The sequence below is a fragment of the Ursus maritimus genome, unplaced genomic scaffold (genome assembly GCF_017311325.1).
Source record: "Ursus maritimus isolate PB19 unplaced genomic scaffold, ASM1731132v1 scaffold_15, whole genome shotgun sequence".
Taxonomy (NCBI): Eukaryota; Metazoa; Chordata; class Mammalia; order Carnivora; family Ursidae; genus Ursus; species Ursus maritimus.
Genome location: NW_024423897.1, coordinates 46,306,745 through 46,330,991, shown reverse-complemented (window position 1 = coordinate 46,330,991; position 24,247 = coordinate 46,306,745). Strand labels below are relative to the sequence as shown.

Below are 24,247 nucleotides of genomic sequence, written 5' to 3'. Positions count from 1 at the left end.
TCAGATATAATAGCTTCCTCCATGGTTTTGTTTACTTTTCTTTCATCAGATTGATTGTCTTGACTGTAAAAGGATCTGGAATCCAAATGGGATGAAATGTATTTTTTCCTATTCCCTCGGTGTCATTCCCTTTATTCAATTGATCATACCACTTCTATACCTCAAATGTACAGGTTTCTTTTTTATCAAATTCAGTAACTTTATAGTCATACGCTTATTTTTATTTTTTTCTGGACAATCCCAAAAGAGCTAACAGAAGAAAAAGTATTTAGTGACAGAAAACTGCTTCAAAATATTTTGTTAATTGACCAGCAAAAATATCATATATAATCCTATTTTTTGAGGTGGCAATTATCATAAGATTATAAAATTATCACAGCAAAACATTGGGTTTACATTTCACTCAATCCCAAACTTGGAATTCAGCCTTTATAATTATATCTATGTTGTGGGCAACCTCCCCCCACCCAACATACACACTTTTCTACTTATGAATGGAACAAAAATTCATTGAGATATCTCAGGTTTAAAATGTTTATTGGGCATAAAAATGATTGATTTTTCTCTGATTTAAAAAACTTGGGGAAAAAAAAAAAAAACTTCTGGTTTCTGATTCCTTAAGCAAGGAGCTTGGAAGTCCCTACTCTGTCCTTACGACAAGTAAGGAAATGAACAGACTGAAAAATCTACAATTCTTCCTGGATCCATAAAATCTGAGAGGACACAGGGCAAACTGCTGCCCCCAAGACTGGAGAGACAGACAGGTGAATACAGGGAGTTGCAGCTTACCGTAAGCAGAAACCTCCCCAGGAAACAGTGCCAGGGTAGGAAAACCTGAACAGTAATTGTCTAACTATGGTGTCTCAGTATGGACAAGCCTGAGAGTTAAAAACTCCAAAGGGCATATAGTCCCCACACAATATTGTGGTATTTACCTTCAGGAGGATCACCAGTTTCCCACAGAAAATAAGAAAAATCCCTTCAGGGTTCCAGTAGCGGGGAGGGAAGAGGAATAATTTTGAAATATGCCAGCACACTCTGTTCTTCTTAACAAGGTCTGCCCTCAGAAGAAACTAGTTAACCAGGGCCTAACCTACTGGGATATTATCAGAGTTTAACTTACTTGGGAAAGGGAATTACTCAACTCCAGTTGCCTCTAGTCCTCCATGTGTCTACTCTAACCATCCAGGGCCATCTAAAGGGAGGAAAAAACTGAGAAACACTTGTGAAGTTCACAGTCCAGAGACATAGGCTCACTAAAAGACTGAGACCTAATCAGAGTACTATAGAATGCTTCTTCTCCCCCCTCACTCCCACCTAACTAGCACATTTACAAAAGTCTATTTATATCAGTTCCTTTTACCCAGTACATCATGTCTGGCTCTCAAGAAAATATTACAAGTCAGACCAAATGGCAAAAAACACAATTTGATGAGACGGAGCCAGTACCAGAACCAGACATGGCATGGATGTTGAAATTATTGGACTGGGAATTTAAAACTGTGATTGATATGGTAAGGACTCTAAAGAATAAAGTAAACAGCATGTAAGAACAGAAGGGCAAGGGGGCGCCTGGGTGGCACAGCGGTTAAGCGTCTGCCTTCGGCTCAGGGCGTGATCCTGGCGATCTGGGATCGAGCCCCACATCAGGCTCTTCTGCTATGAGCCTGCTTCTTCCTCTCCCACTCCCCCTGCTTGTGTTCCCTCTCTCGCTGGCTGTCTCTATCTCTGTCGAATAAATAAATAAAATCTTTAAAAAAAAAAAAAAAGAACAGAAGGGCAATGTAAGCAGAGAGACAGAAATTCTTAAAAAAAAGAACAAAAAGTGGGGCGCCTGGGTGGCACAGTGGTTAAGCGTCTGCCTTCGGCTCAGGGCGTGATCCCAGCGTTATGGGATCGAGCCCCACATCAGGCTCCTCCGCTATGGGCCTGCTTCTTCCTCTCCCGCTCCTCCTGCTTGTGTTCCCTCTCTCGCTGGCTGTCTCTATCTCTGTCAAATAAATAAATAAAATCTTAAAAAAAAAAAAAAAGAACAAAAAGAAATGCTAGAGATAAAAACAAAACCAAAACCACTGTAGCAGATATGAGGACTGCCCTTGATGTGCTCATTAGTAGACTGGACGTGGCTAAGAAAAGAAACTCTGAGTTAGATATATATCTATATCTATATCTATATCTATATCTATATCTAATCTACCTATCTATCTATATATATATATATCAATAGAGTCTTAAAACTGAAAAGCAAAGAGAACAAAGACTGAAAAAACAGAAGAGACTATCCAAGGACTGTAAGAAAACTATAAAAGGTATAATATATTTGTAATGGAGATACCAGAAGGAAAAGAAAGAGAGAAAGGAACAGAAGAAATATTTGAAGCAAGAACGACTAAAGATTTTCCCAAATTAACGTCAGATACTAAACCTCAGATCCAGGAAGGTCAGAGAACACGAAGCAAGCAGAATGAAGACTGAAATGGAATATTTAGGGTTAAGAGAAAATGACCCCACCAACCTAAAATTCTGTCCTCTGTAAAATTATCTTTCAAAAGTGAAGAAACATTAAAAATTTTCTCAGGAAAACAAAATTTGAGGGAATCTGTTGCCAGCAGTCCTGCCTAGCAAGAAATGTTAAAAGAAGTTCTTTAGAGAGAAGGAAAAAAAATAGCTCAGAAACTCAGAACTACATAAAGTAAGAACACTGAAGACATGAAGGTAAATAAAAACTTTTCTTTTTCTTAATTGATCTAACAGATAACACCTTGTTCAAAATAAAATTACTAAGAATGAATTATGTATACATGGGAAATGAAGGACAATAATGATACAAGTGATGGGAAGGAAAAAATTAGATATATTTTGTTATTATAAGGTGCTTGATGTCATCAACAACATCAGTCCACTGGACACAATAGACATCTAAAGACTTTTTCAACAAGAACAGCCGAATATAATCCTTCCTAAGCTCGTATAGAACATTTACCAAGATGGACCATATTCTGAGCCATGAAACACCTTAGTAAATTTAAAGGAATAGAAATCATAGAATGTCTGTTCTCAGACAACAATGGAATGAAATTAGAACTCAGTTAACAGATTAAGAACTGCTAAGTCCCAAAATAAGTGGAGACTAAACACATTCCTAAATAACACATGGGTCAGAGAAGATACTGTAAAAGACATTTTTAAAATATTTTGAAAGACATGAAAATTAAAACACAACCTTTAAAAATGTGTGGGATGCGGGGCGCCTGGGTGGCACAGCGGTTAAGCATCTGCCTTCGGCTCAGGGCGTGATCCCGGCGTTATGGGATCGAGCCCCACATCAGGCTCCTCTGCTATGAGCCTGCTTCTTCCTCTCCCACTCCCCCTGCTTGTGTTCCCTCTCTCGCTGGCTGTCTCTATCTCTGTCAAATAAATAAATAAAATCTTTAAAAAAAAAAATGTGTGGGATGCAGCAAAAGCAGTGCTTAGAAGGAAATTTATGGTATTGAATGCCTATATTAGAAAAGAAGAAAAATCTAAACTTTTTCTTATCTATGTTTCTACCCTAGGAAACTAGAAAAATAAGCGTAAATTAAATCCAAATTAGACAGATGAGAAGAAATAATAAAAATTAAGAAAAAATCAATAAATTGAAATCAGGAAATTAATAGAGAAAATCACTGAAAACAAATCTAGTTTTTTGAAAAAAAAAATCAACAAAATCAATAAGCCTCTAGTCTGGGTAACTAAGAAAAAAGAGAGAGGACACCAATAACTAATACCAGAAATCAAAGAGGGAACATAGCTACAGATCCGATGGACATTAGTAAGATAGTAAAGAAATACTTTGAACACTCTATGCCCACAAATTCGATAACCTAGGTGAAATGGACCAATTCCTTGAAACACACAATTTGCTAAAACTCACGCAAGAAGAAATAGACAATATGAATAGACCTGTATCTCTTAGAAATTCAATCAATAATTAATAACATTCTAAAAAAGAAAGCAGCAGGCCTAGACGGCTTCAGTAGTGAACTCTATCAAATCTTTAAGGAAGAAATTATATTAATTTTCTCCAATCTCCTTCAGAGGATGGAAGCATAAGGAATACTACCTAACTCATTCAATAAAGCCAACATTATCCTACATATATGTCATCAGGGAAATGTAAATTAAAATGACAGTGAGATACCACCATGCCACTATTAGAATGGCCACAATCCAGAACACTGACAACACCAAATGTTGATGAGGATGTGGAACAACAGAAACTCTCATTCATTGCTGGTAGGATGCAAAAAAATGTGAAAGATAGTTTGGCAGTTTCTTACAAATCTAAACATAGTCTTATCATACCTTCCAACAGTTGTGTTCCTTGATGTTTACCCAAAGGAGCTGAAAATTTATGCCTACACAGAGACTTACTCATGGATGCTTACACCAGTTTGGTTCATAATTACTAAAATTTGGAAGCAATCCAAGTGTCATTCAGTAGAAGAATGGTTAAATAAATTGTGGCACAGAGACAATGGAATATTACTCAGTGCTCAAAAGAAAGGAGCTATCATGCCATGAAAAGGCACGGAGGAAACTTAAATTCATATTACTAAGTAAATGATTATAATCTGAAAATGTTACCTACCATAAGATTTCAACTATATTACATTCTGGAGAAATCAAAACTATGGAGACAGTAAAAAGATCAGTGGCTGCCAGGGATGACAGGGTGGAGGTGGGGATGGGTGAATAGGCAGAGCACAGAGTATTTTTAGGGTAGTGAAAATATGCTGTATGATACTATAATGAAGGATACAAGTCATTATACATTTGTCCAAACTCACAGGACTCCTAATACCAAGATTATACTATAAGGTAAACTATGGACTTCAGTTAATAACAATGTGTCAGTGTAGGTTTATCAAGTGCAACAAATATGCCACTCCAGTTGGAGATGTTGATAATGGGAGAGGACATGCATATGTGGGGGTGGGGAGTATATGGGAAATCTCTGTACCTTCCCCTCAATTTTGATGTGAACCTAAAACTGTCCTTAAAAAATAGAAGTTTATTAAAATGCAAAACCCAAAAATCTTTAAATAAAAAAAAAAATGCATTGCCTTTCCTTCTTGCTCTGTGCTGTGATTTTTATGCAGTAAATTAATGTATTCCGTGCATCCATTGAATGAGGTACTCTTATTATCCTAATTTTAAAGATGAGGATAGGAATATTTAGAAAGTCTTTCTAATCTGGACAAGGTCATCCATGGAATGAATGGCAGACTTAGCATCTGAATGCTGCTGTCTCTATGCCAAACTGAAGCATTTAAGTAATAAGCTACGTTATTTATTTCCTTTGATTTCTTCCATTGTTTTAATTCTTGCAATAATTTGAACTTATTACCAATTTACCCCTTTAGATTTAAACATACCCTTGCCATCTCATTACACTCTCCTTCTAAACTTTGATCTCCTTATCGATGGTTCTCATATTTTATTCGACGTTATTGAAAGCAGAAATTGGCACAATTTTCTCCAGCTGCCTGGAATGTGTTCTTGAAAAAGAGACCCTGTCTTCTTTCTTATTGCTGTGTTGCTTTTCTTCTTTGTTTCTATTTAGTTAGTTAATATATAGATTCTATTCCCTATTGATCTTTTTAAAAATCATCTTCCCCTGGGTGTGATCTTTACTTGGGTGAAATTATACGTAAGCCTGTTCTTTGCTTACAGAACGGACATTCTTTTTGTATTCCCTTCTTATAACTGTAGGCGCTATGGTGCTATTCCCCTCAGAACAACCTGTTCTGAGATATTTATTCTGATCTTCAGCTAAGAGGGTAACTAAGATGTGGCCCTGTGATGGCATCGTCAGCAATTTTATTATTGTTTTTTTGCTCTCCAAATGAAAAAAAAAAGGCAAAGCCAAATAAAAATAAAAGTACATTTAAAAGGGTGTAGTGTATGTTTCTGCGGGAGATTTATATTTCTCCTTGCTTCCAGATGTGTGGGTAATTTTTTTTGAAGTGTTTATATTTTCAAGATTTGAGCTCTGATACAGCCGTACTATTTTTGTTTTTGTTTTGGTTTGGTTTGGTTTTGCCCTGTTCAGCCATTTCTTTGTTGGTTTTAGTCCCAGCTGAATCAGTGGCTTATCTTAGACTTTATTCAATTTCTACTAACAATTTCTGTGAGGAACTCCATAACCTTTCTGTCCGGGACCAGAGGCTCCTCTGTATTCATGCTGAAATGAGTTCCAGTTAAACCATTCCTGACCTTCACCTCATTGCCAGCATGTCTCACCCCATCCTCAAGATTCATTATTTATGCGAGTTCTTCTCACTTTCTGCCAAACTACAACCCTCTCTGCAAGGAGAAGCCCTGAATTGATTTCTTGAATCTTCCTTTAATTCATTCCAAAATAATACTGGGTCTGGACGACACTTCTTGAATTTTATAATGAGAATTTGGACTTCCCTAGTTTCAGCTTTCATTGCAATTAAAAACAAAAACAACAATAACAACAACACCCGCCCCCCAAACTCAACTATTGCTCATTTCTTTTTTTTTTTTTTTAAATATTTTATTTATTTATTCGACAGGATAGAGATAGCCAGCGAGAGAGGGAACACAAGCAGGGGGAGTGGGAGAGGAAGAAGCTGGCTCATAGCGGAGGAGCCTGATGTGGGGCTCGATCCCGTAACGCCAGGATCACGCCCTGAGCCGAAGGCAGACGCTTAACCGCTGTGCCACCCAGGCGCCCCAACTATTGCTCATTTCATTCTGTTTCTGAGAGACAAATTGTACAAACTGCTTTTATGCTATCATTTTTTCCAGAATTCACTTATTTTTTTATGTAACACATAGCAAAGGTTTTAATAAAGCTTGTCTCGAATTACAGTATGCATAGACATGAGTATATAAAAGTAGACACTTATTTATCTGTATTAAAATAATGGATTTCATTCTCCAAAGACTTCAAGTTGCTCCTTGGTGCTAAGTGAAGCACTTAGGGAAATGCATCGAGCCATTCTGGTTGCAGGGACACTAGATTATATTAAAGCAACCTGGAGCCATCAGCTCTCTAAGTGGCCCTTCCATCCTGTAGAGACATAAAAACTAATGTGCTCTACTCTGCACCTACTTTCTACCATTAGGTATTATGAGGCACTAAGAAAAAGCTACTGACTGCATCACATCTTTCTTTGGTTTGAGATTAAAAGAATGTTAGAAATTCTATACCTCCCGTGAAGGCCATCAGTCCACATTTCTCAAGGTTGTGCAAATTGTGTTGAGATCATCCAGTTTATCTTGCATATAAATAGCTTGTATGTATTTTGAGAAAAATATAAAAAGCAATAAATATCAAGAAAAATTGGTTGTACTATCCAAATTTTAAGTTCTTTGCTGTTGAGTATTTCTTGTGTATCCTTGACACACCTCCAGAATTCATTCTGTTCATAAAATGGGCAATTATTCTACTAGTGAATATAGTTCCAGAGTCTCTCATTTATTCAGCCTCACCCCTACCTCCACCCCAGCCACTTGCAGAAGTGGTAAATAAGACTGGTTACAGGCTTTGCAAGTGCCAAACTGCTAATTGTCAAGATCTTAAGAAAATGACCATTTTCTGTTATTATCCCCAGTGCAATATAAAAAGGCTATTAGACAGGTTGCCTAATGTTTCCTACACATTGATTCATTCCAGTGTTAAAGGATGAGCCAAGGGAAAAACAAAATTCAATCAAACAAAGAAAGAACAAAAGAACATGTGTTAAAAGAGGGACTTCTGGCTATTTTTACAGGGAAGGATAAAAATTCTCAAAATGTGTGTATGTGGGTAGGGGTATTGCATATTCATAGCACTCCATAGAGATTCTTTCTAAGCTTATCAAAAGCAACTACATTGTGCTTTTTCAAATAAGCACATGTAAAGGGGACACTACAAAAAGGGAGAAAGATGTAAGAAATAAATGAAAGAGGAAAGTAGGTGAAAAAGAAATAATTAAATGGAAAAGTATTGTGGGAGAAACTGTATTAAAAAAAAAAAATCCAAGGGTGACTTTAATGTATTTTGAACCACAGAACATTAACTATAATCTAATTTTTCTTCCCCTTAGGATCTTGAAATTGAGCAATATTCATGTCTTTCACAATTTCCATGCACTCTAAAACTTCAAATTCATTCATACACCTTCAGAATATATGATTCTGCAAATTAATCTTAGAACTGGTAAACTTTATATTATCTGGGGATGATGTCGTATGTTTTGTGGAATATGCCATCATCTTTCTCTGGAAGGAAGGCAGCCGTATTATATGCAACCCAGGGAATAGCTTTAAATGAGATATTGTGAAGGTAATATAAGCAGTCATTATATGTCTGAAACTTGGTTTACTAGAAGAATTAGGTATGCAGTGACACTGACTCTAAAAATCTCTGATATAATGACCTGACATTACCATTTTGTATGTAAAAGATGCTATCCCTACTGGGACATTTTATGAAAGCTATAGGTTATGACCTACTGTTCATTACACTTAGTTTCTGAGGTGCCCAAGATTGATGGAAGAGCCAAAGTGCATTACTGCTTTTCACTGGACCTTTGCATTTATTAGTCACAAGTCTGATGCTAATGGGATCTGCTCTTTTGTTGGATTGATGTTCAGGGTTAGATGGGCAGATGAGCTCTTGATCTTGACCAGAAATTATTTGCCCACTGCCAATTAGAAGAGGAAAAGGGCAAGGTGGAGGTTGAACTTTAATAGATGCTGAGAATGCATGCTAAAACTCAGTAAGATAATGCTGTCTATTCTTAAATTGACAAATTTACATAGTGAAGAGACTTTTTATGATTGTCAACCAAGCAAAATGTAATCCTATGAGAAATGGTCCACCAGATTTTCTTTATCTTCTCTCTCACTTTTTCTTTCTTTCTTTCTTTCTTTCTTTCTTTCTTTCTTTCTTTCTTTCTTTCTTTCTTCTTTCCTACTTATAAGACATAAAATTATTTCTGTTAAATGCAGATATTATTTTATACACTTAAAAAATATCTCTCCTATGCCACGTAAATGGCAAAAAGGAAAAGGTGTCACCCAATCATTTTTAACGCATGACCCCTCAGGATAAACAACTATGTCCTCCTATAAGTAACTTTCACTATGAACATAAATTAAATATTAGGATAAAAGATAAATAATAAAAATTAAATAGAGTAGTATTTTTAAAAAATTATACCTGTTCCTTCAAGATGTCCTCTCATTGAGGAATTTTCCTGACTTCTTCTATTTCACTGAGAACCACAGTCCTTGAAATTTACAGGAGGCATTAGTACTTACAAATAAGAATTACTTTTGTATAAAAGGAGTTAAGAGTGCTTTTTACTTTTTTCTAAACCAAGTTTTCTAAAGTTTTCTTAGGAAGCCAGAAGTATGAACATTTGCACATTCCATTATCTTATATTTACTATCTTCTCTGTGTAAAGGTGAACATTAAGATACACGAGGCATAATTTTTGTCCTCAAGTTGTTCGTTAGCATGCTGTAGAGATAGCAATCTGTGCACAAATGAGTAGAATGTAAGCTCTGAGTGACAAGTGACAAAAAAGTTTACATTGTAAAATCTCCTTGAGAGGGTTAGGGATCATAACTTCCACCTTGGAGGGCGCAAAGATTTGTAACGAGGTTCCATGAGGAACGAATCATATATGATCGATATGAATGAATTCCATATGAATCATATATATATATATGTATATATATATTATGGCAAAGCTGGAAAGGAGGGCAGAATACAAGGCAGCATATCAAAGTGAGAAGTGTAAGGTTTTTGTATGTGCTAGACGGGCTTGCTTTTACTACCGTGTGACCAAAACAGGTATGTACCACCTCTGAGCTTCCATATCTTCATCTGTAAAATGGGCATAACAAACCCAACTTCACAGAATTGCTGTGAAGGTGAAATGCAATCATGTGTGCAAAATGCTAGGCAGAATGGCCTACATTAAGCACTCTACAAATGACACATAATTTTTATGCTTTCATCATTCCGGGTAGTAACAAAAATCCTAGAGAAATACAAACTTGGGCAAGTTCTGTGCAAAATGATCTCAATGGACTTATTTCAAAGTGTGCTTGGAAAATTATCTGTGGGAAAGGAAACTGACAAAAGTGCTGGCTGAAATGTAAATTAGAAGATCTTTGAATGTTAGGATGATGACACTGGGCATGCTCTATTATCTATGCATGCCTGGCCTTCAGGGCATGCATGGTGTTTTTCATTTCCTAAGAAATATGCATTTAGCTGCTTTTGTTTGATTTAAATTAACTTTTCTATTAGCCATTGAGGGTGGCACCTGGGCGGCTCAGTCAGTTAAGCATCTGCCTTTGGCTCAGGTCATGATCCCAGGGTCCTGGAATTGAGTCCTGCATCAGGCTCCCTGCTCAGTGGGGAGTCTGCCTCTCCCTCTGCCCCTCCCTGCTCTCATGCTCTGTCTCTCTCTCTCAAGTAAGTAAAATCTTAAAAAAAAAATTACTGGAGCCACTGAAAACTGGCAAGCAGGTAAAAGATGTAATCTGAGCTATGTTTTAGTGGTATTATTACTTAGCGGCAATGGGTAGGACAAATTAGAGAAAAGAAAAGTGGAGCACTATTATAATGATTATAAATGTAATAATAATAAATGTAAACTGTTTACCAGAACAATTACAGATATACGGTGGACATGAGAGAGATATTAAAGGAAATATACTAAGATTTCATTAAAATGAGTGGCGTGATAGATACAAGGGAGGAGGCATTGGGTAATATGATGAAGATTAAATCCGAGGTTCCAGGTGTCTTGGCTAGAAGATATGGTACGTTACATCTGGGATATGGTGAGTTTGTGGAACAATGTCAAGACACCACATTTTACCAGTTGGATGACCTCAAGAAAAGGCCGGAGATAAATAGTTCAGAAAGCATTAGCACAGAAGTAAGTGAAAAGAACATGAGAAAGAAACCTTTCATAGAATCCTGGATTCAGAGGAGTTTGAAGAATCAAACAAAAGCATCATGAAAAGGCAATCCCAGACATTTGAAGGAAGCTGAAATTTTCAGTCAAGAGTAGAAAAGATTCCGAAGAGACCAAACAAAGCAAAACAAAACAACAACAACGAAAAAACCAAAAGCAGGGAGCCTGGGTGGATCAGTCAGTTAAGCGTTTGCCTGCTTCTCCTTCTCCCTCTGCTGCTCCCCCTGCTTGTGCTGCCTCTCTGTCTCCCTCTCTCTCTTAAATAAATAAATACAATCTTAAACACACACACACACAATTACTGAAAAAGTTGAGGATCTTTGGAGATGCCGGCTGAATAGTGACTTTTTTCTCAGAATAAGTTTCAATGAAAAAGTAGAAATGGCTGTTAAATGCATGCAAGAGATGGGATGAATTCTGGAAATAAAAGTAATAAATGTTAACTATTATGTCAAGAAATTTACATGGAAAAAGCAAAAAAAGGTAGGACGAGAGCTTAGAAATAAAGCTTTTGTTTATTTTTATTTTTTCATCCAAGGGAAAATATTTTTACACTCAAAAACTTGAGCACAAAAAGAAAAATGTTAGATAAATTGAAGTAGACTTAGGTTTTAATCCCAGATCTCACTAGACATCACTGAGGCTTAGTAGATTCATATATAAATATAAGTACCTACCATGTTGGTCTTTAGAAAATTTAAGTTAATGTATGATTTTAATTAAAATAATGATAATAATTTAGTGTGGTATAATTCATATACATTAAACTTTATATTTAATTATATAGTTTCATGAGTTTCAAAAATGTCTACTCCCTACTAACCACCTCCACAATTAAAATAAAGAATATTTCTTCCACTGAAAAAAGTTCTCTTGTGCGCTCACTGTCCCAGCCCCTGACCACAGACAACCACTGACCTAGATTCTGTTACTATAGGTAAGATTTATCTTCTCTAAATTTTATGTAAGTGACATCATAATTATTAGTTGTTTCTGGTTTCTTTTTCTCAGCATAATGCTCATGAATTTGACCCATATCGCTGAGTTTATGTACCATTAATTCCTTGTTATTTCTGAATGTGTTTCATTGTAGGAATAATATCCATTTAATTTATCCATTTTATCCAAATTATTCATTCAGTTGTCAGATATTTGAGGATTTTCTAGTTTGGGGCTAATATTAATAGAGTTACTATGAATACTCTTACACAAATCTCAGTGTAGATGTATGTTCTAACTGAGAGCTTTTACATGAAAGTTCAAAAAAATCACTATGTCTGAGAAAACTGGAAAAGCAAGCATCTGGATTCCAGCATTGGCGACTATATTTAGATGGGATATTAGTTTTCCCATTTATTAGATGCCACTATCATATTTATATACATACAGAATATTTCTTCACGAATTAGGTATGTAGGCTCTTCAGACAACTAATTGTGTGGCCCTGACTATAGCTTTGACCCAACTTAAGTAGAGAGTTGATGGAATCGGATAAACTGGTTTTGGCTGTTAGTATCAGCAGTTTACCTTCTGCATGCCTGTCTCAAAACGGTCATAGAAGTTTAGAACCTGAACGGCAAAAGTCCTCTCCTGAGTGATTAAATGGTTCTACTCTTACTCTTCTAGGTCATCTGCTTCCTTGGTGAGAAAGAAAAATCCTGAGCCTGGCTCTTTTCTCTCATCCGTGCACACACTTTCAGCAGCCAAATTTCATTTGTAAGGGACTATTTCTATGGCAGCATGTGGGAGTATTTTTCCATCTGTTTCATGTAACTAAAAGAAGCACCCTCAGATTTTCCAGACCCAAGGAAAGAGGAATTCATCTACTGATTCCTTTCAATTTACAGAAATATTTGTTGGGTGGCAAGTCCTGCCTGAGAAGATCTGGCCCACTATCAAGAAATACTGCAACCCCGGATCCTTTACTGCTTCTCTACTATAGCAGTGGGGAGTTTGGGTTTTTTGAAATATACTGTAAAGTGCCCCTTTTTCTTAAGAGACATGAACATAATGAGGTGGCAAAAAGCTATTGAAAAGAGAATTTAAATCATTCTTTACAAAAATGTAAAAGGTGTATCTCCATGGTGGGCCCACTTGCACAATATTTGTAGGGTATGTTGCCTTCAAGAACTTTCCTTATACTACTGCTTCAATCAACACATCTAGATAGATGGATAGATAGATAGACAGATGATAGATAGATAGGTAGATAGATAGATAGATAGATAGATAGAATGAATGGGTGGATAGAAACACACACCCCCCTCCCACACACACACTCACAAATATACATTGAAAGCCTTGATTAGAAGTGCTACAACCCCATTGGATTATTGAGCCAAAGCCCCCACTTGAGGCATCTGACAATCTGGTTGGGAGGAGAGAATAAAGAGAGCAAATCTTCTGAAGGGAGAAGATAAAATTTTCTGAAATGGAAGAGAGAAAAGAGAGCTTGGGGGACAGACCTGCAAACAGGGAGCTAAACCTAGAAAATATGGAACAGCCATGAGGTGATTTTAATGTGGTGTTCATACAATCTTTTCGTTTTAAAGTAGTTTTGATTTTGGCTTCTTATTTTTATTTCCCAGACTTCAGTGACCTTTTTTTTTTTTTAAGATTTTATTTATTTATTTGACAGAGAGACAGCCAGCGAGAGAGGAAACACAAGCAGGGGGAGTGGGAGAGGAAGAAGCAGAGCACAACGTGGGGCTCGATCCCAGGACCCTGGGATCACACCCTGAGCCAAAGGCAGGCGCTCAATGACTGAGCCACCCAGGCGCACCCAGACTTCAGTGACCTCTTGATACACAGCAGCCTTGTGCAAAGAGGTATTGTGCGTGAACAAGGGAGGAAAAGTAACAAACTCAGGACAACAGGTGACAGGCAGCAGACAGTGGTTGTTAAAGGCAAATAGTAGTGAAGAAGCTCCAGATTACAACCAGATCAAAGAAGGAAAGTCCCAAGGAGGACTGACATGTGGAGTCAGACACAAGAAAAATAGAAAAGTAAGCCTCGGTCCAGGAAAAACTCTTTTTCCTCAAATACTCTGAAAGAAGGAGACCACTGAAGAAGAGGGAGAGTGGCAGGTATTTAGGTTATAGGGATACATGTGGCTTTCATTGAACTTGGCTGTGCAACTCAGGTGAAGGATTCTTTCCAGCTACCAATTAAACCAAAGTCTGTGAATTTGGAATTGCCTCGTATTGCCTGCCTATATTGCAGTGCTCCTCGGTTTGCTCAAAGTCTATATGGTATTGATCAAATATGTTTTATTTTCACTTATCACAAGTTCCCTTCTGAAAACAAATATTCTTTCCAGGAAATATTTTGTCTCATTTTCAAAATCTATAAAACTCTGAAATAATGGTATTCATTTGAATACTTTGACAATCATCCCAAACACAGAAACTGAAATTTGGCCTAAAGAGTTAGAGATTGGTAATATTCTATATAAAGTTGTGCTGCAGATTCACAGGAAATGAATGAAAGGATTTTGGTTATTTAATATTTCTGAGGGGGTTTCTTCATTCTCACTATTATCTTATAAGTAGAAGGTATCAGTGTCCTCAAAAGAATTTTTGAAGTTATCTTTGATCATTTAACTTGGCAAGTTTGTCTTGGAGAGTATGGTTTAGTCAGACAGTAGAGAGTGATCATTAGTGAATTCTCATATCTATCTATCAATTTCAAGTTGTAGCTCACACATTCCCCCAAATCCACTTCAGAAATTTATGGGAAAATTTTGGCACTTTTGACACTTTAGAAACTACTTAAGATAAATTGAAGCCTACAAGGCAAAGGAGGTAAAACAGACTCTTATTTGTCAGTCCAAATTAAGTATTTTTAGTTACACACTCTATGTTAGTTCTTAACTTTTTTACGGACTTTTAACCTGTAAATCCTAAATAAAATAATAATGTATAAATCCCATTGTCAGAACAAAGGCAATTCCTATCATGAAATTGCATACAATTACAACCCTGAACACAAAAGAGACAGTTTTATTTGAATTAATAAAAGGGTTAAATTGTTCATATTACATGGGATAGTCTTAGTCTGTTTGGGCTGCCATAACAAAAATACCAAAGACTGAGTGGCTTAAACAACAAACATCTATTTCTCATAGTTGTGGAGGTTGGGAAGTCCAAGATCAAGGCACCTGCAGACTTGGTATCTGGTGAGGGCTCGCTTACTAATTCATAGACTACTATCTTCTGGCATTGTCCTCCCATGGGGAAAGGGAGAACTCTTGTGTCTCCTCCTATAAGAGTCATTCATGAGGACTCCACCTCGATGACCTCATGCCTTCCCAAATGTCCCACCTTCAAATACCGTCACATCAGGGATTAAGCTTTCAACATATGAATTTTTGGAGAAAACAACATTCAGTCCATTGCAGGGTTTATACATGAGTAACAATGCACATATGTGTAACTAAATGTATACCCATGTCAATAATAAAAACAAGTAAAATAAAGCATGCTAGTCTGCCTAATCAGATTATTTAATTCAGCATAAAATATTGTTAATTATTTTAACAATATCTTGTTATATTAAAATAATGCTAATTATTTGTGTTCAAATTTGTTAATTACTAATTGTTAGTTGTTAATATATTGATTAGATAGTTAATTTCATTTCAATTATTCATATCACAGGTAAGGTTTTCAGATTGATTTGAAATGGAAGACTGGCTTAAGATGAGGACAAGCATTTCGTGAATAGCCGTTGTCAACAATGTGACAGGTTATACAGGGAAAACCAAGAACGAATAATCAAATACAGAAATAATTATATAAAGCTAGTATTATCTGATTTCCTTAATGTCAGATAGCCCTTTGTGGGAGTCTTCAGTTAATTTCCAATAATTCACAAAGCTGGCATGACCAATTTCATATTGCGGCACCATCAGATTTCATGAACAGGAAGATGGCAGGATTCCACATACCTCTTCTAACATGCAGAGAAAGCAGCGTCCAGATGCACTACTTTGGAGGAAGAATGAGGCTTAAAAATATTGACCTGTGGACTATTAGCTTGCCGAAAACATGACTAATAAATAGTCAATGATACTGGCTTCACTGTGCAGGACTCATTCAAAGAACCCCGCAGTTCATCCTTGTTGCAATAGAATATTTTCTAAAATGAACGGGGTGCAGATGGGGGACCCATTGGAATTGCTGAGAAGGGGAGTGTGATAGGAACTTTTGTCACTGTTGGAAAGTGAGTGAGCTGTGACATTGAGTGGGTTGTGACATTGACTGAAATAGATTCACTCAGGGAGACAAGTTAGATACATCTTTGATCTTTTTATAAGCAGCTAGATAGAAAAAAAATTAAGCAGCAGGAAAGGAGGGACAAGATAAAAGAAAGTGTCTTTTCTCTCTCTCTCTCTCTCTTTTTTAATTCTTACAATGTCCTGATTCTTCAGCCTAGAGCTTTAAATATTTTTGTAACTACTTTCTTTGGAAACTGTCATTTTATAGTAATTTTATATGTATTGAGCCTCCAAAGCTATAGATGCTTTATAAAGCTACGATGTAAATTTATTTCTCTCCATAATCCCTGTCACTTTCCCTGTATGCACATAAAAAGCAAGAGATGTAACATTTCATTATTAATTACAGCAACAGCAAGCTGGCTGTCAGAGTTAAACCAGACACACTCCCCACCCCACCCCCAGTCCCGAGCTGCAGAGCTTTCAGCCATTTACTCATTAAGCTTATGATGATGATGGAGTTTTTAAAACCTGCTGTTTGTAATGGACAGTAGGCCTTAAAAATCTGTCATAAATTGCTCAATTGAGGAAATCAAATGGCAAAGAGAGCGATCCAGGCTAAGAGCAAACAAATTGCACCATAAAAGAAAGTTGTGTCTTTAACTGAGCATTCATTTTTACAAAGAATGCGAGGGCAGCCTGTGACTATAAGGGGATGCTGTGGGATTGTTTAACTGAGAATGGGTATTCACAGTAAAGGGGATGAACACACAGGAAAGGAAAAATTAAAACCAAACCAAGACAAAAGAATAAAAGCACCCCAAAGTGCTTTTTGTTTTTGTTTTAAAATAATACGGTACTAGTGGGTAAAAAGGACTAAATCAACTTTATAAAAGTTGTATCTTCCTTAACACCTTAATAACAGATGACATAGTTATGAAAGCACATTTCAAGATAAACACATCAAGATCTAAGTGTATAAAGTAATTTTCTTTCCCATCTAGTAAGCAATTTTTAAAATGCACGTAGATTTTGATATTTTTCATTCATTCATTCAAACAATATTAATGAGTACCTATTAGAGTCCAGCTTTTTCTCCTAAGTATTTTGGAATACAAGGATGAACTAAACAGAAAAGAGTCCTCTCCTAAAGGAGGGAGATAGCAAACAAAACAAAACAAAAAACCCAACAACAACCCAATAAGTATAATACATAGGTAAGTTAAATAAATGGTGTATTTGAAAGGGATAAATGATGAAGAAAATAGGAAAAATAAAGCATTAGGTAAAAGGGCCTGGAAGGGCAGGTGTGATGGTAGGAGAAGAGGAGGATGCAAGCTGAACTAGAAGGTAAGATGTTGGCAATCACATTTGGGAAATGAAGGAGTTGGCAGTATAGACCCTCGGAGGAAGAAGAGTTTCCAAGTAGAGTCATAACCTTAAAAAATTGAATTTGCTGGCAAAAGCATACCTCCCAGATTTACTCAAGAGAAGCTCTTGTAAACATGGAGAACAGAGGAGGGGCTAGCTGTGTGGGGTCCCCACATGAAGTAGCTCTTTCTAATATAGATCAGGGCTCATCAAAGACTAATCACACCACTCCACAACAATTACATTCACCAAACACCTTTTTTAAAGGCCTATATTTGGCACCCAAAGTTATCAGTATAAAGAAGGACTTGTATCTATTTCTGCACATGCTTATGTCCATTTCCAATTATATATACATAATAATATATAAAACTAATAGGCTCATTGATGATATGATTTCTTTACTCATATTCACAGAAGAATTCTTCTACCATTGTGGTATCATATTAATCAATTATTTTTAGTTTTAAATCCCAGGAGCCAACATTACCTAGGTACTATATTTATGGAGTTGGAGAGAAAAAAAGACATTGGAAAGATAAATAAAAACTGGAGAAAAATCTGCTATTGATCTTAAAATCTTATCCAGGCAGGAAGAACTGATTCTGGAATTGTATGCAAGAGGACAACAAATGGTCAATAGTATGACATGAGCTCACACCACTAAAACAAAAAAAAAAAACAAAAAAAAAAAAACAGAATTTTATGAATCATTCCAAAATCTAAGCATTTGCTAGTCTTAATTATGAATGTCACTATATGAAACTCTCCTTAACCTGACTTTCCAGTATAATTTGCAAAGTATACTTGCTATTTCTAAAACCCTCTTACAACTCAGAACAGGCTTTACAACTTTTCTAAATTTTGACAATACATATTCTATGAATTTTAGGCTTTGTTCTCATATTTCGTTTATTAATTGGCACTCAAATTTTACTTAAAAGTTCTATATGGTCCAGTGTGTAGGACTGTGCATGCAAATTATATTAGACAAGATCATACATTTGATAGAATTCTGAATCTTTATGTTGGTTTTCTGAGTCTCCTAGGACTGATATACCTTCATACATTTTCTCTCTCCCCCTCTTCCTCTCTCTCCCTCCCACTCTTTACTCCCTCTCTCTCCCTCTCTCTCTCTCCCTCCTCCTCCCCCCTCTCTTTCTCTCCACCCTGCCCCCAACTCTGGCAGTCTGAGTGTTGCTTTAGGACATTTACTAAATATACTACTGTGTATTTCTCAGTGATTACGGACAATTAGATTCAATGACTGTTCTCCTTTATTATAAGTTCCCCTTAACATTTGTGATTTTAATTGTGGAAAATAACCATGCACATTCATGGATGTGTGCTCCTCTCAATCTGTCCCATCAATTTCCCAGGAGCAATTGGTGCAATTTAAATCTTCACCTAACTATTCTCCTTCCATCGTAATTGGTGGCATCTATTTTTAAAGTAAGGTCTGTTCTTGTGCTGTTATTTTATTTTGGTAATTTATTGAGAACCCATTGCCCAAAACAGGCACATGGGTGCTATAAATAAAGCAGTCTAATAATTGCTTGAACAAAACTGGGCCCGATGGACAGGCAATGAACTCGCATTAAGGTTAGGTTACAGATGTATCTGTAATTTCTCTGAATAACCTTTTTTATTTCTCCTTATATACTGCTGTGCATTTTATAAAATGATAATTTTGAAAGATAAGAGCAATTTTATTTAAACAAAGAATAAAAGAGACATAGAATTTAAAGGATATGTTTTTAAGTTACAGATTTAAATTAAAAAAAACAAATAAATGTGTGTTGATGGAAAAATTATTCATATGGAAGCAATGAGATTTCCACTGTAGAGCTAGAGATAGTTCACATTTTAAAAGCTTGCTCCGTTTGTGGTAACTTTTATTTGCTTTTTAAATTCAACTTAACCTTCCCTGTCCTCTAATACTAAATATAGTGCTTGTGGTCTTTTATTGTTTTCATGCACAATTTAAACAAAATAATTTAGTGTTTTAGCTTGGCTCAGGAATTGTGAGTTCTAAAGGCTGTTCATTTACAAAATGGCTTATGTAATTCACCTGCAATGTGAAAGTTCTGGAAATATGATGAAAAGTATGAAAGTTTTACTATACTTAATTTTATAATACAAAATATAAGGAGATTAAAAACAATTACACCTACAAACCGATTCTGAATCGATACATTTAAATGTTTTTTATCAGGGGTGCCTGGGTGGCTCAGTCGTTAAGCCTCTGCCTTTGGCTAAGGGTGTGACCCCAGCATTCTGGGATCAAGCCCTGCATCAGGCTCCCCCAATGGGATCCTGCTTCTTCCTCTCCCACTCCCCCTACTTGTGTTCCCTCTCTCTCGCTGGCTGTCTCTCTCTCTGTCAAATAAATAAATAAAATCTTTAAAAAGAAATAAATAAATTTTTATGAGTAGATTCATTTAATTGTTTTTTATGTTAGTGAAAATATTAGTTGCTTTTCCTTCTTAAAAATTTTTCCTAAAGTGGCTATATTGATGTTTTAAAATAAAAGTTGGGAAAATCCAAAGAAAATGAAAATAAATGTATTTCTTTTTTATTTAGCAAAAAGTTCTTTACTTCGTTGTCTTTGAATTCAGTGGAAACCTTTTTAAAATTAAGTTTAATGCATCAAATGCATGTTTGAATATGAGTATGATCAAACAGATTTTGAGCCATTTCTACAAGATCTTGATTTTAATTTTAATATCCATGCAGACAAAAGCTGCAATTTAATATTTTGTTTCACTGTCAATTTATTCTTCTCCAATTTTTGACATGACAAATCCCTTTTTATTTTCAGTTATTAACTTATAAATATGTAGGATGTGTCTACACATACAGAGAGACTAGATATCAATGGAAATCTAGTCAATTAACAAATGTTGTTCATCTTAATATCAATCATAAGCTGAAATCCTATAGAAAAAATAGGTAACCAGATACTCTTTTACAACTTTTCTTCTAAAACTTTGAAGTTTTGATAAATTTTGTGTCATCTGCTTTTTCCCCTATTACTTCCCTCCATTAAAAAACAGTAACAATAATTCTGGAGGGTTAACAACACTGTGATTTATTTATTCGACCCTTATGATTTATATAGTTATCAAAGCCGTCTTCATATTAAACAACAAAAAGACTGCATTGACCAGTTAACATATGCTCTTTTGTGGGAGTATTCACAGTAGAAAGCCACTCATCTATTGGCAAAATGAGCATCAGTAGTGAAGAGCCTGGATGTAAGAAGTCTGCAGGAAGCATGTGTGTTGCAGAACCTTGTGATAAGGCATCTGCAGTAACTGTCTACATCATGTTTCCATTTAGCTTGTGTCATCACTCTGTGTCACTTTCATCCAGTCCACAATTTGCACAAAAAGAAAGCAAACCTCAGCAGCTCTTTAAATTCTGGAAATGTATGGTAAACTGTCAGTTTGCCTTCTATAAAGTTGTTTATCTCAGGATTTTACTTGGCACACAATTTCTCAATAAATGTAGCCCTCTTTCCCAAATGCAAAGGAAATCCCGTTGATCAATGGGGATCGCAAGGCTTATCAACATCAAAATAGAGACAGCTTAATTTCTTAGATTAGCATTTGGCTCAAACCAGCAAAGGTTTCCTAAGAAATTACTATTAATATATTTAAGAGTATCCAACTTCTTTATCTTCCTCCCATCAGCCCGAAATATAAGCCAAGGCCATGTGGCTGCATCTTAATCACCTATGAGCTTGAGAGCCATCCATTGAAAGCCTGTCTCAGTTCATAGATATGAGAGATTGTAATATTTTAACATTTCCTACTGCCAAGTCGTTAAGCAATAAAATGATCTTGGCACTTTCCTGCCAGTTCATCATGAAGAACTACTTTAGTTTTGCTTAGTCTCTTGATGAAACAAATGGAAGGCAGCTGCACCAAACGGCCCTTCAGAAACATGTTGCCAAACAAATCCCTGGAACTTTCACCCCTTTGCATGGCTAATTGAGATGGCTTGAAGCAGAGAAACCTAAAATGTATCAGCATAGAAAATCAAGTCTTAACTATTGGTGATTAAAATCATACAACTATCAGCTCATAATTCTAGTGTCATTCTCGCGTCCCATATTACCTCTATCCAAGGTAAATCATGTGATGATTACTCAGCTAAAGATATATTTGCATACTTTAGCATACTTGTCACACTATGTATATTAAACACATATTTCCACTTACTAATTTATATTTTAATTTATATTCATTTTATATTTAATTATATTTTAAAAGTTTTGATCACACAAGTAATGCCAAAAGGTATGCTGGATGAGTAATTTCAAACAAGAGAGAAGAGTATAAAGTAAAAAGGTATAGTTCCATTTTCACATACAACCCATCTTATATTTTGGTATGTATTTTTTTAGACCATTCTCTGCATGGGCATGTGTGTGACTATGTGTATTTTTGTGTGTGCATATATAAGCTAAGAATTTTATTCTGCAAACTTACAGCAAAAATCAACACATTTCTTTGTTACTGTTAATATTTTTATTAAAATTGGATCAGATCTTGAGTCCTCAATATGCTATTATGGGAACTAAGAACTCCCCTCTCATCTCAGAGGAGATAGAAAGCCACAAAAGTCTCTTTAAAAATTTTATTTTAATCCCAGTATAGTGAACATACAATGTTATATTAGTATCAGTTTATCAGTACGATAAAGTGATTTTAACAATTCTATACATTACTCAGTGCTCATCATAACGAGTGCACTGTCAATCCCCTTCACCTATTCTACTCATTCCCCTCACTCACCTCCCCTCCAGTAACCATCATGAGTTTGTTATCTATAGTTAAGACTCTGGTTTTTTTTTGTCTCTTTTTTTCTTTGTTTTGTATCTTAAATTCCACATATGAGAGAAATCATATGGTGTTTGTCTTTCTTTTACTGATGAAAGTCCCCAAAGTCTTCATCAGAACAGAATGTTTTTGGGAGAACCCCCCAGGCTTAGAACACACAAGTCACCAAGGACATGCTCTCCAGGCAAACTTACATCATCCCATGAACTGGCTGCCAATTCATGGGTACCTGTCCCATACAGATTACACTTTCTCCTGCTTCAAGGAATTTACACATGCTGTTTCCTCAGCCTGCCCACCTCATACTCCAGCACTTTCATTCAGCCACCTCTTACTCACCTTTCACCTCACCTTGAAAGCACACAGTTTTCTTATGGAGGCCTTCTTTGTCAACCCAGATGAAGTTAGAGTCTGCCCCCCTAGTGGACAACAAGACACTTGTATATCCACTTCTTACCACTTCTCAACACTTGTTTTTGCTGAATCTCCACTTCCTTACTAACTATGATCTCCATGAGAGCAGGGCATAGTGCCAGACATTTATTACTTAACTGAATAGATAATTTATTGAATATCAACTATGGCAAAGCAATGTACTGGGTGGTAAGAAAAAAGTGATATATTCCAATAGCATGATTGTTTCTTTCTCATTGACCTTACTTTTGAGACAGACATGAATAGAAAGTTACACCAATAATTACTTAATTAGAATGGTAGTAACACCTTAGAAGCAAAAGTGTATAGTGTCCACGTAAGTACAGGGAGGAAATCTGCTGAGAGAGGAGGGAATTTAGGGACATGCCCAGGAAGAAGTCACATTTAAGTTGAGACGTAAAGAGTAAATAGGACTTTATTAGGAAAAGCTTAGCTCCTTAGTGGAATTGGGAGGTGTGCGGAGTAAGAGCTTAGGGAGCAACAGGTGATGGGTAGATACTGAAGAACAGTAGACTTAGGCCAGGCTGGCCAGTCAAGTTTTTATGTCATCCTTGTGTATGCTAATCTTTTCTGTATTGCTCCACTTTTAGTATATGTGCTGCTGAAGTGAGCACACCAAGGTTTTTATACTATTGAATATTTTCATCTTTTCCCTAAGAATACGGGGGAGCTACTAAGCAGTATTAATCAGGTGACTGATATGAGTAAATCTGCAACTAGAATATCAATAATGGTGAATTGGGTCAAGATGGTGAAAACAAAGAGAATTGAATTGGAAAATATTTTGGAGTTAAAATAGGAGTACTTACTGGTTGACTGAATATGAAATGAAGGCTCTGGGTCAAGGAAGATAAAGTAAAAAATAATAATAAAAGCAATAGGTAACACTCATATAGCACTTGTTAGCACCTATCTTTATTTTAAGTGTTTCACATGTATTAGTTTGTTTATTTCACACACTAACCATATGACATAGTACTATTATTTTTCCAATACCATAGATAACAGAAGTGAAGTGCAGAGGTATTAAATAACTTGCCCAAAGGAACATGAGTCACTTTGCCATTTAGTAGAACTGGTATTCAAAGTTTAGTGGTTTGGCTCTAGAATTTATCACTCCAGGTTTTGTGGAATGAGAAGCTTAGTGGATGATTGTGACATAAATGTAAACAGAGAATATTGGAGAAGGAGTGAGTCTGGGTTAAAGTAAAAGACTTGAATTTTGGGTATGCTGAACTTGAGGTGCATTCTGTGATATGCAAGTGGAGGTGATAGGTCTGACAGTCTTTTTAAAAATTTTATTTATTTATTTGTCAGAGAGAGAAAGAGAGAGGGGGAGAGAGAGTACAAGCAGGGGGAGGAGCAGGCAGAGGGAGAAG

The 24,247-nt window shown here is 36.1% G+C and overlaps 1 pseudogene; it reads right to left on the bottom strand.

The window, feature by feature from the left end:
- Positions 1 to 23,382: 23,382 nt before the first annotated feature.
- LOC121102809 lies at positions 23,383 to 23,482 on the bottom strand (annotated as a pseudogene).
- Between the last annotated feature and the right edge of the window lie 765 nt (positions 23,483 to 24,247).